Raw genomic sequence first — 21,691 nt, 5'->3', positions numbered from 1 at the left:
ATACATCCTAGCAGCACCAAACCACATTCCCCTTGCAGGGGGTAAGAAGCTACACCACATACATGAGATTTGAGGTTATAGTGTCTTCTGCTAGCTTGCAGTGACTAAATCTAACAGTTATTGCTGAAAAACTCCTTTCAGACAGAATAGAGTGCATTTATGAACATGGGCCAAAACTGCCCAACATATGCACCAAACACCTAAAAAGTGCTTTAAACACCTGCTGAGGCCAAATGAATCACTTTTTTCATTTTGCCTGTAACTGTCCAACAATACATCCTAGCAGCACCAAACCACATTCCCCTTGCAGGGGGTAAGAAGGTACACCACATACATGAGATTTGAGCCTATAGCACCTTCTGCGGGCTTGCAGTGACTAAATCTAACACTTATTGCTGAAAAACGCGTTTCAGACCGAATAGAGTGCATTTCTGAACATAGGCCAAAACTGCCCAACAATGAACCACATATGCACCAAACCACCTAAAAGTGCTTTAAACACCTGCTGAGGCCAAATGAATCACTTTTTTCATTTTGCCTGTAACTGTCCAACAATACATCCTAGCAGCACCAAACCACATTCCCCTTGCAGGGGGTAAGATGCTACACCACATACATGAGATTTGAGCCTGTAGCACCTTCTGCTAGCTTGCAGCGACTAAATCTAACAGTTATTGCTGAAAAACTCCTTTTAGACAGAATAGAGTGCATTTATGAACATAGGCCAAAACTGCCCAACAATGAACCACATACGCACCAAACCACCTAAAAAGTGCTTTAAACACCTGCTGAGGCCAAATGAATCACTTTTTTCATTTTGCCTGTAACTGTCCAACAATACATCCTAGCAGCACCAAACCACATTCCCCTTGCAGGGGGTAAGAAGCTACACCACATACATCAGATTTGAGGTTATAGTGTCTTCTGCTAGCTTGCAGTGACTAAATCTAACAGTTATTGCTGAAAAACTCCTTTCAGACAGAATAGAGTGCATTTATGAACATGGGCCAAAACTGCCCAACATATGCACCAAACACCTAAAAAGTGCTTTAAACACCTGCTGAGGCCAAATGAATCACTTTTTTCATTTTGCCTGTAACTGTCCAACAATACATCCTAGCAGCACCAAACCACATTCCCCTTGCAGGGGGTAAGAAGGTACACCACATACATGAGATTTGAGCCTATAGCACCTTCTGCGGGCTTGCAGTGACTAAATCTAACACTTATTGCTGAAAAACGCGTTTCAGACCGAATAGAATGCATTTCTGAACATAGGCCAAAACTGCCCAACAATGAACCACATATGCACCAAACCACCTAAAAAGTGCTTTAAACACCTGCTGAGGCCAAATGAATCACTTTTTTCATTTTGCCTGTAACTGTCCAACAATACATCCTAGCAGCACCAAACCACATTCCCCTTGCAGGGGGTAAGAAGCTACACCACATACATGAGATTTGAGGTTATAGTGTCTTCTGCTAGCTTGCAGTGACTAAATCTAACAGTTATTGCTGAAAAACTCCTTTCAGACAGAATAGAGTGCATTTATGAACATAGGCCAAAACTGCCCAACAATGAACCACATATGCACCAAACACCTAAAAAGTGCTTTAAACACCTGCTGAGGCCAAATGAATCACTTTTTTCATTTTGCCTGTAACTGTCTAACAATACATCCTAGCAGCACCAAACCACATTCCCCTTGCAGGGGGTAAGAAGCTACACCACATACATGAGATTTGAGGTTATAGTGTCTTCTGCTAGCTTGCAGTGACTAAATCTAACAGTTATTGCTGAAAAACTCCTTTCAGACAGAATAGAGTGCATTTATGAACATGGGCCAAAACTGCCCAACATATGCACCAAACACCTAAAAAGTGCTTTAAACACCTGCTGAGGCCAAATGAATCACTTTTTTCATTTTGCCTGTAACTGTCCAACAATACATCCTAGCAGCACCAAACCACATTCCCCTTGCAGGGGGTAAGAAGGTACACCACATACATGAGATTTGAGCCTATAGCACCTTCTGCGGGCTTGCAGTGACTAAATCTAACACTTATTGCTGAAAAACGCGTTTCAGACCGAATAGAATGCATTTCTGAACATAGGCCAAAACTGCCCAACAATGAACCACATATGCACCAAACCACCTAAAAAGTGCTTTAAACACCTGCTGAGGCCAAATGAATCACTTTTTTCATTTTGCCTGTAACTGTCCAACAATACATCCTAGCAGCACCAAACCACATTCCCCTTGCAGGGGGTAAGAAGCTACACCACATACATGAGATTTGAGGTTATAGTGTCTTCTGCTAGCTTGCAGTGACTAAATCTAACAGTTATTGCTGAAAAACTCCTTTCAGACAGAATAGAGTGCATTTATGAACATAGGCCAAAACTGCCCAACAATGAACCACATATGCACCAAACACCTAAAAAGTGCTTTAAACACCTGCTGAGGCCAAATGAATCACTTTTTTCATTTTGCCTGTAACTGTCTAACAATACATCCTAGCAGCACCAAACCACATTCCCCTTGCAGGGGGTAAGAAGCTACACCACATACATGAGATTTGAGGTTATAGTGTCTTCTGCTAGCTTGCAGTGACTAAATCTAACAGTTATTGCTGAAAAACTCCTTTCAGACAGAATAGAGTGCATTTATGAACATGGGCCAAAACTGCCCAACATATGCACCAAACACCTAAAAAGTGCTTTAAACACCTGCTGAGGCCAAATGAATCACTTTTTTCATTTTGCCTGTAACTGTCCAACAATACATCCTAGCAGCACCAAACCACATTCCCCTTGCAGGGGGTAAGAAGGTACACCACATACATGAGATTTGAGCCTATAGCACCTTCTGCGGGCTTGCAGTGACTAAATCTAACACTTATTGCTGAAAAACGCGTTTCAGACCGAATAGAGTGCATTTCTGAACATAGGCCAAAACTGCCCAACAATGAACCACATATGCACCAAACCACCTAAAAGTGCTTTAAACACCTGCTGAGGCCAAATGAATCACTTTTTTCATTTTGCCTGTAACTGTCCAACAATACATCCTAGCAGCACCAAACCACATTCCCCTTGCAGGGGGTAAGATGCTACACCACATACATGAGATTTGAGACTGTAGCACCTTCTGCTAGCTTGCAGCGACTAAATCTAACAGTTATTGCTGAAAAACTCCTTTTAGACAGAATAGAGTGCATTTATGAACATAGGCCAAAACTGCCCAACATATGCACCAAACACCTAAAAAGTGCTTTAAACACCTGCTGAGGCCAAATGAATCACTTTTTTCATTTTGCCTGTAACTGTCCAACAATACATCCTAGCAGCACCAAACCACATTCCCCTTGCAGGGGGTAAGAAGCTACACCACATACATCAGATTTGAGGTTATAGTGTCTTCTGCTAGCTTGCAGTGACTAAATCTAACAGTTATTGCTGAAAAACTCCTTTCAGACAGAATAGAGTGCATTTATGAACATAGGCCAAAACTGCCCAACAATGAACCACATATGCACCAAACACCTAAAAAGTGCTTTAAACACCTGCTGAGGCCAAATGAATCACTTTTTTCATTTTGCCTGTAACTGTCCAATAATACATCCTAGCAGCACCAAACCACATTCCCCTTGCAGGGGGTAAGAAGGTACACCACATACATGAGATTTGAGCCTATAGCACCTTCTGCGGGCTTGCAGTGACTAAATCTAACACTTATTGCTGAAACACGCGTTTCAGACCGAATAGAGTGCATTTCTGAACATAGGCCAAAACTGCCCAACAATGAACCACATATGCACCAAACCACCTAAAAAGTGCTTTAAACACCTGCTGAGGCCAAATGAATCACTTTTTTCATTTTGCCTGTAACTGTCCAACAATACATCCTAGCAGCACCAAACCACATTCCCCTTGCAGGGGGTAAGATGCTACACCACATACATGAGATTTGAGCCTGTAGCACCTTCTGCTAGCTTGCAGTGACTAAATCTAACAGTTATTGCTGAAAAACTCCTTTCAGACAGAATAGAGTGCATTTATGAACATAGGCCAAAACTGCCCAACAATGAACCACATATGCACCAAACACCTAAAAAGTGCTTTAAACACCTGCTGAGGCCAAATGAATCACTTTTTTCATTTTGCCTGTAACTGTCCAACAATACATCCTAGCAGCACCAAACCACATTCCCCTTGCAGGGGGTAAGAAGGTACACCACATACATGAGATTTGAGCCTATAGCACCTTCTGCGGGCTTGCAGTGACTAAATCTAACACTTATTGCTGAAAAACGCGTTTCAGACCGAATAGAGTGCATTTCTGAACATAGGCCAAAACTGCCCAACAATGAACCACATATGCACCAAACCACCTAAAAGTGCTTTAAACACCTGCTGAGGCCAAATGAATCACTTTTTTCATTTTGCCTGTAACTGTCCAACAATACATCCTAGCAGCACCAAACCACATTCCCCTTGCAGGGGGTAAGATGCTACACCACATACATGAGATTTGAGCCTGTAGCACCTTCTGCTAGCTTGCAGCGACTAAATCTAACAGTTATTGCTGAAAAACTCCTTTCAGACAGAATAGAGTGCATTTATGAACATAGGCCAAAACTGCCCAACAATGAACCACATACGCACCAAACCACCTAAAAAGTGCTTTAAACACCTACTGAGGCCAAATGATTCACTTTTTTAATTTTGCCTGTAACTGTCCAACAATACATCCTAGCAGCACCAAACCACATTCCCCTTGCAGGGGGTAAGAAGATACACCACATACATGAGATTTGAGCCTGTAGCACCTTCTGCTAGCTTGCAGTGACTAAATCTAACAGTTATTGCTGAAAAACTCCTTTCAGACAAAATAGAGTGCATTTATGAACATAGGCCAAAACTGCCCAGCATATGCACCAAACACCTAAAAAGTGCTTTAAACACCTGCTGAGGCCAAATGAATCACTTTTTTCATTTTGCCTGTAACTGTCCAACAATACATCCTAGCAGCACCAAACCACATTCCCCTTGCAGGGGGTAAGATGCTACACCACATACATGAGATTTGAGCCTGTAGCACCTTCTGCTAGCTTGCAGTGACTAAATCTAACACTTATTGCTGAAAAACTCCTTTCAGACAGAATAGAGTGCATTTATGAACATGGGCCAAAACTGCCCAACAATGAACCACATATGCACCAAACCACCTAAAAAGTGCTTTAAACACCTGCTGAGGCCAAATGAATCACTTTTTTCATTTTGCCTGTAACTGTCCAACAATACATCCTAGCAGCACCAAACCACATTCCCCTTGCAGGGGGTAAGAAGGTACACCACATACATGAGATTTGAGCCTATAGCACCTTCTGCGGGCTTGCAGTGACTAAATCTAACACTTATTGCTGAAAAACGCGTTTCAGACCGAATAGAGTGCATTTATGAACATGGGCCAAAACTGCCCAACAATGAACCACATATGCACCAAACACCTAAAAAGTGCTTTAAACACCTGCTGAGGCCAAATGAATCACTTTTTTCATTTTGCCTGTAACTGTCTAACAATACATCCTAGCAGCACCAAACCACATTCCCCTTGCAGGGGGTAAGAAGCTACACCACATACATGAGATTTGAGGTTATAGTGTCTTCTGCTAGCTTGCAGTGACTAAATCTAACAGTTATTGCTGAAAAACTCCTTTCAGACAGAATAGAGTGCATTTATGAACATAGGCCAAAACTGCCCAACAATGAACCACATATGCACCAAACACCTAAAAAGTGCTTTAAACACCTGCTGAGGCCAAATGAATCACTTTTTTCATTTTGCCTGTAACTGTCTAACAATACATCCTAGCAGCACCAAACCACATTCCCCTTGCAGGGGGTAAGAAGCTACACCACATACATGAGATTTGAGGTTATAGTGTCTTCTGCTAGCTTGCAGTGACTAAATCTAACAGTTATTGCTGAAAAACTCCTTTCAGACAGAATAGAGTGCATTTATGAACATGGGCCAAAACTGCCCAACATATGCACCAAACACCTAAAAAGTGCTTTAAACACCTGCTGAGGCCAAATGAATCACTTTTTTCATTTTGCCTGTAACTGTCCAACAATACATCCTAGCAGCACCAAACCACATTCCCCTTGCAGGGGGTAAGAAGGTACACCACATACATGAGATTTGAGCCTATAGCACCTTCTGCGGGCTTGCAGTGACTAAATCTAACACTTATTGCTGAAAAACGCGTTTCAGACCGAATAGAGTGCATTTCTGAACATAGGCCAAAACTGCCCAACAATGAACCACATATGCACCAAACCACCTAAAAGTGCTTTAAACACCTGCTGAGGCCAAATGAATCACTTTTTTCATTTTGCCTGTAACTGTCCAACAATACATCCTAGCAGCACCAAACCACATTCCCCTTGCAGGGGGTAAGATGCTACACCACATACATGAGATTTGAGCCTGTAGCACCTTCTGCTAGCTTGCAGCGACTAAATCTAACAGTTATTGCTGAAAAACTCCTTTCAGACAGAATAGAGTGCATTTATGAACATAGGCCAAAACTGCCCAACAATGAACCACATATGCACCAAACCACCTAAAAAGTGCTTTAAACACCTGCTGAGGCCAAATGAATCACTTTTTTCATTTTGCCTGTAACTGTCCAACAATACATCCTAGCAGCACCAAACCACATTCCCCTTGCAGGGGGTAAGATGCTACACCACATACATGAGATTTGAGCCTGTAGCACCTTCTGCTAGCTTGCAGCGACTAAATCTAACACTTATTGCTGAAAAACTCCTTTCAGACAGAATAGAGTGCATTTATGAACATAGGCCAAAACTGCCCAACAATGAACCACATACGCACCAAACCACCTAAAAGTGCTTTAAACACCTGCTGAGGCCAAATGAATCACTTTTTTCATTTTGCCTGTAACTGTCCAACAATACATCCTAGCAGCACCAAACCACATTCCCCTTGCAGGGGGTAAGAAGGTACACCACATACATGAGATTTGAGCCTATAGCACCTTCTGCGGGCTTGCAGTGACTAAATCTAACACTTATTGCTGAAAAACGCGTTTCAGACCGAATAAAGTGCATTTCTGAACATAGGCCAAAACTGCCCAACAATGAACCACATATGCACCAAACCACCTAAAAAGTGCTTTAAACACCTGCTGATGCCAAATGAATCACTTTTTTCATTTTGCCTGTAACTGTCCAACAATACATCCTACCAGCACCAAACCACATTCCCCTTGCAGGGGGTAAGAAGCTACACCACATACATGAGATTTGAGCCTATAGCACCTTCTGCGGGCTTGCAGTGACTAAATCTAACACTTATTGCTGAAAAACGCGTTTCAGACCGAATAGAGTGCATTTCTGAACATAGGCCAAAACTGCCCAACAATGAACCACATATGCACCAAACCACCTAAAAAGTGCTTTAAACACCTGCTGAGGCCAAATGAATCACTTTTTTCATTTTGCCTGTAACTGTCCAACAATACATCCTAGCAGCACCAAACCACATTCCCCTTGCAGGGGGTAAGAAGCTACACCACATACATGAGATTTGAGGTTATAGTGTCTTCTGCTAGCTTGCAGTGACTAAATCTAACAGTTATTGCTGAAAAACTCCTTTCAGACAGAATAGAGTGCATTTATGAACATGGGCCAAAACTGCCCAACAATGAACCACATATGCACCAAACCACCTAAAAAGTGCTTTAAACACCTGCTGAGGCCAAATGAATCACTTTTTTCATTTTGCCTGTAACTGTCTAACAATACATCCTAGCAGCACCAAATCACATTCCCCTTGCAGGGGGTAAGATGCTACACCACATACATGAGATTTGAGCCTTTAGCACCTTCTGCTAGCTTGCAGTGACTAAATCTAACAGTTATTGCTGAAAAACTCCTTTCAGACAGAATAGAGTGCATTTATGAAAATGGGCCAAAACTGCCCAACATATGCACCAAACACCTAAAAAAGTGCTTTAAACACCTGCTGAGGCCAAATGAATCACTTTTTTCATTTTGCCTGTAACTGTCCAACAATACATCCTAGCAGCACCAAACCACATTCCCCTTGCAGGGGGTAAGAAGGTACACCACATACATGAGATTTGAGCCTATAGCACCTTCTGCGGGCTTGCAGTGACTAAATTTAACACTTATTGCTGAAAAACGCGTTTCAGACCGAATAGAGTGCATTTCTGAACATAGGCCAAAACTGCCCAACAATGAACCACATATGCACCAAACCACCTAAAAAGTGCTTTAAACACCTGCTGAGGCCAAATGAATCACTTTTTTCATTTTGCCTGTAACTTTCGAACAATACATCCTAGCAGCACCAAAACACATTCCCCTTGCAGGGGGTAAGAAGCTACACAACATACATGATATTTGAGCCTGTAGCACCTTCTGCTAGCTTGCAGTGACTAAATCAAACAGTTATTGCTGAAAAACTCCTTTCAGACAGAATAGAGTGCATTTATGAACATGGGCCAAAACTGCCCAATATATGCACCAAACACCTAAAAAGTGCTTTAAACACCTGCTGAGGCCAAATGAATCACTTTTTTCATTTTGCCTGTAACTGTCCAACAATACATCCTAGCAGCACCAAACCACATTCCCCTTGCAGGGGGTAAGAAGCTACACCACATACATGAGATTTGAGGTTATAGTGTCTTGTGCTAGCTTGCAGTGACTAAATCTAACAGTTATTGCTGAAAAACTCCTTTCAGACAGAATAGAGTGCATTTATGAACATGGGCCAAAACTGCCCAACAATGAACCACATATGCACCAAACCACCTAAAAAGTGCTTTAAACACCTGCTGAGGCCAAATGAATCACTTTTTTCATTTTGCCTGTAACTGTCCAACAATACATCCTAGCAGCACCAAACCACATTCCCCTTGCAGGGGGTAAGAAGGTACACCACATACATGAGATTTGAGCCTATAGCACCTTCTGCGGGCTTGCAGTGACTAAATCTAACACTTATTGCTGAAAAACGCGTTTCAGACCGAATAGAGTGCATTTCTGAACATAGGCCAAAACTGCCCAACAATGAACCACATATGCACCAAACCACCTAAAAAGTGCTTTAAACACCTGCTGAGGCCAAATGAATCACTTTTTTCATTTTGCCTGTAACTGTCCAACAATACATCCTAGCAGCACCAAACCACATTCCCCTTGCAGGGGGTAAGAAGCTACACCACATACATGAGATTTGAGGTTATAGTGTCTTCTGCTAGCTTGCAGTGACTAAATCTAACAGTTATTGCTGAAAAACTACTTTCAGACAGAATAGAGTGCATTTATGAACATAGGCCAAAACTGCCCAACAATGAACCACATATGCACCAAACCACCTAAAAAGTGCTTTAAACACCTGCTGAGGCCAAATGAATCACTTTTTTCATTTTGCCTGTAACTGTCCAACAATACATCCTAGCAGCACCAAACCACATTCCCCTTGCAGGGGGTAAGAAGGTACACCACATAAATGAGATTTGAGCCTATAGCACCTTCTGCGGGCTTGCAGTGACTAAATCTAACACTTATTGCTGAAAAACGCGTTTCAGACCGAATAGAGTGCATTTCTGAACATAGGCCAAAACTGCCCAACAATGAACCACATATGCACCAAACCACCTAAAAAGTGCTTTAAACACCTGCTGAGGCCAAATGAATCACTTTTTTCATTTTGCCTGTAACTGTCCAACAATACATCCTAGCAGCACCAAACCACATTCCCCTTGCAGGGGGTAAGAAGCTACACCACATACATGAGATTTGACCCTGTAGCACCTTCTGCTAGCTTGCAGCGACTAAATCTAACACTTATTGCTGAAAAACTCCTTTCAGACAGAATAGAGTGCATTTATGAACATAGGCCAAAACTGCCCAACAATGAACCACATATGCACCAAACCACCTAAAAAGTGCTTTAAACACCTGCTGAGGCCAAATGAATCACTTTTTTCATTTTGCCTGTAACTTTCGAACAATACATCCTAGCAGCACCAAAACACATTCCCCTTGCAGGGGGTAAGAAGCTACACAACATACATGATATTTGAGCCTGTAGCACCTTCTGCTAGCTTGCAGTGACTAAATCTAACAGTTATTGCTGAAAAACTCCTTTCAGACAGAATAGAGTGCATTTATGAACATGGGCCAAAACTGCCCAACATATGCACCAAACACCTAAAAAGTGCTTTAAACACCTGCTGAGGCCAAATGAATCACTTTTTTCATTTTGCCTGTAACTGTCCAACAATACATCCTAGCAGCACCAAACCACATTCCCCTTGCAGGGGTAAAAAGCTACACCACATACATGAGATTTGAGGTTATAGTGTCTTGTGCTAGCTTGCAGTGACTAAATCTAACAGTTATTGCTGAAAAACTCCTTTCAGACAGAATAGAGTGCATTTATGAACATAGGCCAAAACTGCCCAACAATGAACCACATATGCACCAAACACCTAAAAAGTGCTTTAAACACCTGCTGAGGCCAAATGAATCACTTTTTTCATTTTGCCTGTAACTGTCCAATAATACATCCTAGCAGCACCAAACCACATTCCCCTTGCAGGGGGTAAGAAGGTACACCACATACATGAGATTTGAGCCTATAGCACCTTCTGCGGGCTTGCAGTGACTAAATCTAACACTTATTGCTGAAAAACGCGTTTCAGACCGAATAGAGTGCATTTCTGAACATAGGCCAAAACTGCCCAACAATGAACCACATATGCACCAAACCACATCAAAAGTGCTTTAAACACCTGCTGAGGCCAAATGAATCACTTTTTTCATTTTGCCTGTAACTGTCCAACAATACATCCTAGCAGCACCAAACCACATTCCCCTTGCAGGGGGTAAGATGCTACACCACATACATGAGATTTGAGCCTGTAGCACCTTCTGCTAGCTTGCAGTGACTAAATCTAACAGTTATTGCTGAAAAACTCCTTTCAGACAGAATAGAGTGCATTTATGAACATAGGCCAAAACTGCCCAACAATGAACCACATATGCACCAAACACCTAAAAAGTGCTTTAAACACCTGCTGAGGCCAAATGAATCACTTTTTTCATTTTGCCTGTAACTGTCCAACAATACATCCTAGCAGCACCAAACCACATTCACCTTGCAGGGGGTAAGAAGGTACACCACATACATGAGATTTGAGCCTATAGCACCTTCTGCGGGCTTGCAGTGACTAAATCTAACACTTATTGCTGAAAAACGCGTTTCAGACCGAATAGAGTGCATTTCTGAACATAGGCCAAAACTGCCCAACAATGAACCACATATGCACCAAACCACCTAAAAAGTGCTTTAAACACCTGCTGAGGCCAAATGAATCACTTTTTTCATTTTGCCTGTAACTTTCGAACAATACATCCTAGCAGCACCAAAACACATTCCCCTTGCAGGGGGTAAGAAGGTACACCACATACATGAGATTTGAGCCTGTAGCACCTTCTGCTAGCTTGCAGTGACTAAATCTAACACTTATTGCTGAAAAACTCCTTTCAGACAGAATAGAGTGCATTTATGAACATGGGCCAAAACTGCCCAACAATGAACCACATATGCACCAAACCACCTAAAAAGTGCTTTAAACACCTGCTGAGGCCAAATGAATCACTTTTTTCATTTTGCCTGTAACTGTCCAACAATACATCCTAGCAGCACCAAACCACATTCCCCTTGCAGGGGGTAAGAAGCTACACCACATACATGAGATTTGAGCCTATAGCACCTTCTGCGGGCTTGCAGTGACTAAATCTAACACTTATTGCTGAAAAACGCGTTTCAGACCGAATAGAGTGCATTTCTGAACATAGGCCAAAACTGCCCAACAATGAACCACATATGCACCAAACCACCTAAAAAGTGCTTTAAACACCTGCTGAGGCCAAATGAATCACTTTTTTCATTTTGCCTGTAACTGTCTAACAATACATCCTAGCAGCACCAAACCACATTCCCCTTGCAGGGGGTAAGAAGCTACACCACATACATGAGATTTGAGGTTATAGTGTCTTCTGCTAGCTTGCAGTGACTAAATCTAACAGTTATTGCTGAAAAACTCCTTTCAGACAGAATAGAGTGCATTTATGAACATGGGCCAAAACTGCCCAACATATGCACCAAACACCTAAAAAGTGCTTTAAACACCTGCTGAGGTCAAATGAATCACTTTTTTCATTTTGCCTGTAACTGTCCAACAATACATCCTAGCAGCACCAAACCACATTCCCCTTGCAGGGGGTAAGAAGGTACACCACATACATGAGATTTGAGCCTATAGCACCTTCTGCGGGCTTGCAGTGACTAAATCTAACACTTATTGCTGAAAAACGCGTTTCAGACCGAATAGAGTGCATTTCTGAACATAGGCCAAAACTGCCCAACAATGAACCACATATGCACCAAACCACCTAAAAGTGCTTTAAACACCTGCTGAGGCCAAATGAATCACTTTTTTCATTTTGCCTGTAACTGTCCAACAATACATCCTAGCAGCACCAAACCACATTCCCCTTGCAGGGGGTAAGATGCTACACCACATACATGAGATTTGAGCCTGTAGCACCTTCTGCTAGCTTGCAGCGACTAAATCTAACAGTTATTGCTGAAAAACTCCTTTCAGACAGAATAGAGTGCATTTATGAACATAGGCCAAAACTGCCCAACAATGAACCACATACGCACCAAACCACCTAAAAAGTGCTTTAAACACCTACTGAGGCCAAATGATTCACTTTTTTAATTTTGCCTGTAACTGTCCAACAATACATCCTAGCAGCACCAAACCACATTCCCCTTGCAGGGGGTAAGAAGATACACCACATACATGAGATTTGAGCCTGTAGCACCTTCTGCTAGCTTGCAGTGACTAAATCTAACAGTTATTGCTGAAAAACTCCTTTCAGACAAAATAGAGTGCATTTATGAACATAGGCCAAAACTGCCCAACATATGCACCAAACACCTAAAAAGTGCTTTAAACACCTGCTGAGGCCAAATGAATCACTTTTTTCATTTTGCCTGTAACTGTCCAACAATACATCCTAGCAGCACCAAACCACATTCCCCTTGCAGGGGGTAAGAAGCTACACCACATACATGAGATTTGAGGTTATAGTGTCTTCTGCTAGCTTGCAGTGACTAAATCTAACAGTTATTGCTGAAAAACTCCTTTCAGAGAGAATAGAGTGCATTTATGAACATGTGCCAAAACTGCCCAACAATGAACCACATATGCACCAAACCACCTAAAAAGTGCTTTAAACACCTGCTGAGGCCAAATGAATCACTTTTTTCATTTTGCCTGTAACTGTCCAACAATACATCCTAGCAGCACCAAACCACATTCCCCTTGCAGGGGGTAAGAAGGTACACCACATACATGAGATTTGAGCCTATAGCACCTTCTGCGGGCTTGCAGTGACTAAATCTAACACTTATTGCTGAAAAACGCGTTTCAGACCGAATAGAGTGCATTTATGAACATAGGCCAAAACTGCCCAACAATGAACCACATATGCACCAAACACCTAAAAAGTGCTTTAAACACCTGCTGAGGCCAAATGAATCACTTTTTTCATTTTGCCTGTAACTGTCGAACAATACATCCTAGCAGCACCAAAACACATTCCCCTTGCAGGGGGTAAGAAGCTACACCACATACATGATATTTGAGCCTGTAGCACCTTCTGCTAGCTTGCAGTGACTAAATCTAACAGTTATTGCTGAAAAACTCCTTTCAGACAGAATAGAGTGCATTTATGAACATGGGCCAAAACTGCCCAACATATGCACCAAACACCTAAAAAGTGCTTTAAACACCTGCTGAGGCCAAATGAATCACTTTTTTCATTTTGCCTGTAACTGTCCAACAATACATCCTAGCAGCACCAAACCCACATTCCCCTTGCAGGGGGTAAGATGCTACACCACATACATGAGATTTGAGCCTGTAGCACCTTCTGCTAGCTTGCAGTGACTAAATCTAACAGTTATTGCTGAAAAACTCCTTTCAGACAGAATAGAGTGCATTTATGAACATAGGCCAAAACTGCCCAACAATGAACCACATATGCACCAAACCACCTAAAAAGTGCTTTAAACACCTGCTGAGGCCAAATGAATCACTTTTTTCATTTTGCCTGTAACTGTCTAACAATACATCCTAGCAGCACCAAACCACATTCCCCTTGCAGGGGGTAAGATGCTACACCACATACATGAGATTTGAGCCTGTAGCACCTTCTGCTAGCTTGCAGTGACTAAATCTAACAGTTATTGCTGAAAAACTCCTTTCAGACAGAATAGAGTGCATTTATGAAAATGGGCCAAAACTGCCCAACATATGCACCAAACACCTAAAAAGTGCTTTAAACACCTGCTGAGGCCAAATGAATCACTTTTTTCATTTTGCCTGTAACTGTCCAACAATACATCCTAGCAGCACCAAACCACATTCCCCTTGCAGGGGGTAAGAAGCTACACCACATACATGAGATTTGAGGTTATAGTGTCTTCTGCTAGCTTGCAGTGACTAAATCTAACAGTTATTGCTGAAAAACTCCTTTCAGACAGAATAGAGTGCATTTATGAACATGTGCCAAAACTGCCCAACAATGAACCACATATGCACCAAACCACCTAAAAAGTGCTTTAAACACCTGCTGAGGCCAAATGAATCACTTTTTTCATTTTGCCTGTAACTGTCCAACAATACATCCTAGCAGCACCAAACCACATTCCTTTTGCAGGGGGTAAGAAGCTACACCACATACATGAGATTTGAGGTTATAGTGTCTTCTGCTAGCTTGCAGTGACTAAATCTAACAGTTATTGCTGAAAAACTCCTTTCAGAGAGAATAGAGTGCATTTATGAACATGTGCCAAAACTGCCCAACAATGAACCACATATGCACCAAACCACCTAAAAAGTGCTTTAAACACCTGCTGAGGCCAAATGAATCACTTTTTTCATTTTGCCTGTAACTGTCCAACAATACATCCTAGCAGCACCAAACCACATTCCCCTTGCAGGGGGTAAGAAGGTACACCACATACATTAGATTTGAGCCTGTAGCACCTTCTGCTAGCTTGCAGTGACTAAATCTAACAGTTATTGCTGAAAAACTCCTTTCAGACAGAATAGAGTGCATTTATGAACATGGGCCAAAACTGCCCAACATATGCACCAAACACCTAAAAAGTGCTTTAAACACCTGCTGAGGCCAAATGAATCACTTTTTTCATTTTGCCTGTAACTGTCCAACAATACATCCTAGCAGCACCAAAACACATTCCCCTTGCAGGGGGTAAGAAGCTACACCACATACATGATATTTGAGCCTGTAGCACCTTCTGCTAGCTTGCAGTGACTAAATCTAACAGTTATTGCTGAAAAACTCCTTTCAGACAGAATAGAGTGCATTTATGAACATGGGCCAAAACTGCCCAACAATGAACCACATATGCACCAAACACCTAAAAAGTGCTTGCTGCTGAAGCCAAATGAATCACTTTTTTCATTTTGCCTGTAACTGTCCAACAATACATCCTAGCAGCACCAAACCACATTCCCCTTGCAGGGGGTAAGATGCTACACCACATACATGAGATTTGAGCCTGTAGCACCTTCTGCTAGCTTGCAGTGACTAAATCTAACAGTTATTGCTGAAAAACTCCTTTCAGACAGAATAGAGTGCATTTATGAAAATGGGCCAAAACTGCCCAACATATGCACCAAACACCTAAAAAGTGCTTTAAACACCTGCTGAGGCCAAATGAATCACTTTTTTCATTTTGCCTGTAACTGTCCAACAATACATCCTAGCAGCACCAAACCACATTCCCCTTGCAGGGGGTAAGAAGCTACACCACATACATGAGATTTGAGGTTATAGTGTCTTCTGCTAGCTTGCAGTGACTAAATCTAACAGTTATTGCTGAAAAACTCCTTTCAGACAGAATAGAGTGCATTTATGAACATGTGCCAAAACTGCCCAACAATGAACCACATATGCACCAAACCACCTAAAAAGTGCTTTAAACACCTGCTGAGGCCAAATGAATCACTTTTTTCATTTTGCCTGTAACTGTCCAACAATACATCCTAGCAGCACCAAACCACATTCCTTTTGCAGGGGGTAAGAAGCTACACCACATACATGAGATTTGAGGTTATAGTGTCTTCTGCTAGCTTGCAGTGACTAAATCTAACAGTTATTGCTGAAAAACTCCTTTCAGAGAGAATAGAGTGCATTTATGAACATGTGCCAAAACTGCCCAACAATGAACCACATATGCACCAAACCACCTAAAAAGTGCTTTAAACACCTGCTGAGGCCAAATGAATCACTTTTTTCATTTTGCCTGTAACTGTCCAACAATACATCCTAGCAGCACCAAACCACATTCCCCTTGCAGGGGGTAAGAAGGTACACCACATACATGAGATTTGAGCCTATAGCACCTTCTGCGGGCTTGCAGTGACTAAATCTAACACTTATTGCTGAAAAACGCGTTTCAGACCGAATAGAGTGCATTTATGAACATAGGCCAAAACTGCCCAACAATGAACCACATATGCACCAAACACCTAAAAAGTGCTTTAAACACCTGCTGAGGCCAAATGAATCACTTTTTTCATTTTGCCTGTAACTGTCGAACAATACATCCTAGCAGCACCAAAACACATTCCCCTTGCAGGGGGTAAGAAGCTACACCACATACATGATATTTGAGCCTGTAGCACCTTCTGCTAGCTTGCAGTGACTAAATCTAACAGTTATTGCTGAAAAACTCCTTTCAGACAGAATAGAGTGCATTTATGAACATGGGCCAAAACTGCCCAACATATGCACCAAACACCTAAAAAGTGCTTTAAACACCTGCTGAGGCCAAATGAATCACTTTTTTCATTTTGCCTGTAACTGTCCAACAATACATCCTAGCAGCACCAAACCCACATTCCCCTTGCAGGGGGTAAGATGCTACACCACATACATGAGATTTGAGCCTGTAGCACCTTCTGCTAGCTTGCAGTGACTAAATCTAACAGTTATTGCTGAAAAACTCCTTTCAGACAGAATAGAGTGCATTTATGAACATAGGCCAAAACTGCCCAACAATGAACCACATATGCACCAAACACCTAAAAAGTGCTTGCTGCTGAAGCCAAATGAATCACTTTTTTCATTTTGCCTGTAACTGTCCAACAATACATCCTAGCAGCACCAAACCACATTCCCCTTGCAGGGGGTAAGATGCTACACCACATACATGAGATTTGAGCCTGTAGCACCTTCTGCTAGCTTGCAGTGACTAAATCTAACAGTTATTGCTGAAAAACTCCTTTCAGACAGAATAGAGTGCATTTATGAACATAGGCCAAAACTGCCCAACAATGAACCACATATGCACCAAACACCTAAAAAGTGCTTTAAACACCTGCTGAGGCCAAATGAATCACTTTTTTCATTTTGCCTGTAACTGTCCAACAATACATCCTAGCAGCACCAAACCACATTCACCTTGCAGGGGGTAAGAAGGTACACCACATACATGAGATTTGAGCCTATAGCACCTTCTGCTGGCTTGCAGTGACTAAATCTAACACTTATTGCTGAAAAACGCGTTTCAGACCGAATAGAGTGCATTTCTGAACATAGGCCAAAACTGCCCAACAATGAACCACATATGCACCAAACCACCTAAAAAGTGCTTTAAACACCTGCTGAGGCCAAATGAATCACTTTTTTCATTTTGCCTGTAACTTTCGAACAATACATCCTAGCAGCACCAAAACACATTCCCCTTGCAGGGGGTAAGAAGCTACACAACATACATGATATTTGAGCCTGTAGCACCTTCTGCTAGCTTGCAGTGACTAAATCTAACAGTTATTGCTGAAAAACTCCTTTCAGACAGAAAAGAGTGCATTTATGAACATGGGCCAAAACTGCCCAACATATGCACCAAACACCTAAAAAGTGCTTTAAACACCTGCTGAGGCCAAATGAATCACTTTTTTCATTTTGCCTGTAACTGTCCAACAATACATCCTAGCAGCACCAAACCACATTCCCCTTGCAGGGGGTAAGAAGCTACACCACATACATGAGATTTGAGGTTATAGTGTCTTCTGCTAGCTTGCAGTGACTAAATCTAACAGTTATTGCTGAAAAACTCCTTTCAGACAGAATAGAGTGCATTTATGAACATAGGACAAAACTGCCCAACAATGAACCACATATGCACCAAACACCTAAAAAGTGCTTGCTGCTGAAGCCAAATGAATCACTTTTTTCATTTTGCCTGTAACTGTCCAACAATACATCCTAGCAGCACCAAACCACATTCCCCTTGCAGGGGGTAAGATGCTACACCACATACATGAGATTTGAGCCTGTAGCACCTTCTGCTAGCTTGCAGTGACTAAATCTAACACTTATTGCTGAAAAACTCCTTTCAGACAGAATAGAGTGCATTTATGAACATGGGCCAAAACTGCCCAACAATGAACCACATATGCACCAAACCACCTAAAAAGTGCTTTAAACACCTGCTGAGGCCAAATGAATCACTTTTTTCATTTTGCCTGTAACTGTCCAACAATACATCCTAGCAGCACCAAACCACATTCCCCTTGCAGGGGGTAAGAAGCTACACCACATACATGAGATTTGAGCCTATAGCACCTTCTGCGGGCTTGCAGTGACTAAATCTAACACTTATTGCTGAAAAACGCGTTTCAGACCGAATAGAGTGCATTTCTGAACATAGTCCAAAACTGCCCAACAATGAACCACATACACACCAAACCACCTAAAAAGTGCTTTAAACACCTACTGAGGCCAAATGATTCACTTTTTTAATTTTGCCTGTAACTGTCCAACAATACATCCTAGCAGCACCAAACCACATTCCCCTTGCAGGGGGTAAGAAGATACACCACATACATGAGATTTGAGCCTGTAGCACCTTCTGCTAGCTTGCAGTGACTAAATCTAACAGTTATTGCTGAAAAACTCCTTTCAGACAAAATAGAGTGCATTTATGAACATAGGCCAAAACTGCCCAACATATGCACCAAACACCTAAAAAGTGCTTTAAACACCTGCTGAGGCCAAATGAATCACTTTTTTCATTTTGCCTGTAACTGTCCAACAATACATCCTAGCAGCACCAAACCACATTCCCATTGCAGGGGGTAAGAAGCTACACCACATACATCAGATTTGAGGTTATAGTGTCTTCTGCTAGCTTGCAGTGACTAAATCTAACAGTTATTGCTGAAAAACTCCTTTCAGACAGAATAGAGTGCATTTATGAACATAGGCCAAAACTGCCCAACAATGAACCACATATGCACCAAACACCGAAAAAGTGCTTTAAACACCTGCTGAGACCAAATGAATCACTTTTTTCATTTTGCCTGTAACTGTCCAATAATACATCCTAGCAGCACCAAACCACATTCCCCTTGCAGGGGGTAAGAAGGTACACCACATACATGAGATTTGAGCCTATAGCACCTTCTGCGGGCTTGCAGTGACTAAATCTAACACTTATTGCTGAAAAACGCGTTTCAGACCGAATAGAGTGCATTTCTGAACATAGGCCAAAACTGCCCAACAATGAACCACATATGCACCAAACCACATCAAAAGTGCTTTAAACACCTGCTGAGGCCAAATGAATCACTTTTTTCATTTTGCCTGTAACTGTCCAACAATACATCCTAGCAGCACCAAACCACATTCCCCTTGCAGGGGGTAAGATGCTACACCACATACATGAGATTTGAGCCTGTAGCACCTTCTGCTAGCTTGCAGTGACTAAATCTAACAGTTATTGCTGAAAAACTCCTTTCAGACAGAATAGAGTGCATTTATGAACATGGGCCAAAACTGCCCAACATATGCACCAAACACCTAAAAAGTGCTTTAAACACCTGCTGAGGCCAAATGAATCACTTTTTTCATTTTGCCTGTAACTGTCCAACAATACATCCTAGCAGCACCAAACCACATTCCCCTTGCAGGGGGTAAGAAGCTACACCACATACATGAGATTTGAGGTTATAGTGTCTTCTGCTAGCTTGCAGTGACTAAATCTAACAGTTATTGCTGAAAAACTCCTTTCAGACAGAATAGAGTGCAGTTATGAACATAGGACAAAACTGCCCAACAATGAACCACATATGCACCAAACACCTAAAAAGTGCTTGCTGCTGAAGCCAAATGAATCACTTTTTTCATTTTGCCTGTAACTGTCCAACAATACATCCTAGCAGCACCAAACCACATTCCCCTTGCAGGGGGTAAGATGCTACACCACATACATGAGATTTGAGCCTGTAGCACCTTCTGCTAGCTTGCAGTGACTAAATCTAACACTTATTGCTGAAAAACTCCTTTCAGACAGAATAGAGTGCATTTATGAACATGGGCCAAAACTGCCCAACAATGAACCACATATGCACCAAACCACCTAAAAAGTGCTTTAAACACCTGCTGAGGCCAAATGAATCACTTTTTTCATTTTGCCTGTAACTGTCCAACAATACATCCTAGCAGCACCAAACCACATTCCCCTTGCAGGGGGTAAGAAGCTACACCACATACATGAGATTTGAGCCTATAGCACCTTCTGCGGGCTTGCAGTGACTAAATCTAACACTTATTGCTGAAAAACGCGTTTCAGACCGAATAGAGTGCATTTCTGAACATAGTCCAAAACTGCCCAACAATGAACCACATACACACCAAACCACCTAAAAAGTGCTTTAAACACCTACTGAGGCCAAATGATTCACTTTTTTAATTTTGCCTGTAACTGTCCAACAATACATCCTAGCAGCACCAAACCACATTCCCCTTGCAGGGGGTAAGAAGATACACCACATACATGAGATTTGAGCCTGTAGCACCTTCTGCTAGCTTGCAGTGACTAAATCTAACAGTTATTGCTGAAAAACTCCTTTCAGACAAAATAGAGTGCATTTATGAACATAGGCCAAAACTGCCCAACATATGCACCAAACACCTAAAAAGTGCTTTAAACACCTGCTGAGGCCAAATGAATCACTTTTTTCATTTTGCCTGTAACTGTCCAACAATACATCCTAGCAGCACCAAACCACATTCCCATTGCAGGGGGTAAGAAGCTACACCACATACATCAGATTTTAGGTTATAGTGTCTTCTGCTAGCTTGCAGTGACTAAATCTAACAGTTATTGCTGAAAAACTCCTTTCAGACAGAATAGAGTGCATTTATGAACATGTGCCAAAACTGCCCAACAATGAACCACATATGCACCAAACCACCTAAAAAGTGCTTTAAACACCTGCTGAGGCCAAATGAATCACTTTTTTCATTTTGCCTGTAACTGTCCAACAATACATCCTAGCAGCACCAAACCACATTCCTTTTGCAGGGGGTAAGAAGCTACACCACATACATGAGATTTGAGGTTATAGTGTCTTCTGCTAGCTTGCAGTGACTAAATCTAACAGTTATTGCTGAAAAACTCCTTTCAGAGAGAATAGAGTGCATTTATGAACATGTGCCAAA

Source organism: Dunckerocampus dactyliophorus, chromosome 12, assembly GCF_027744805.1.
Source record: "Dunckerocampus dactyliophorus isolate RoL2022-P2 chromosome 12, RoL_Ddac_1.1, whole genome shotgun sequence".
NCBI classification, from domain to species: domain Eukaryota; kingdom Metazoa; phylum Chordata; class Actinopteri; order Syngnathiformes; family Syngnathidae; genus Dunckerocampus; species Dunckerocampus dactyliophorus.
Note: the sequence above shows the minus strand (reverse complement) of the source record.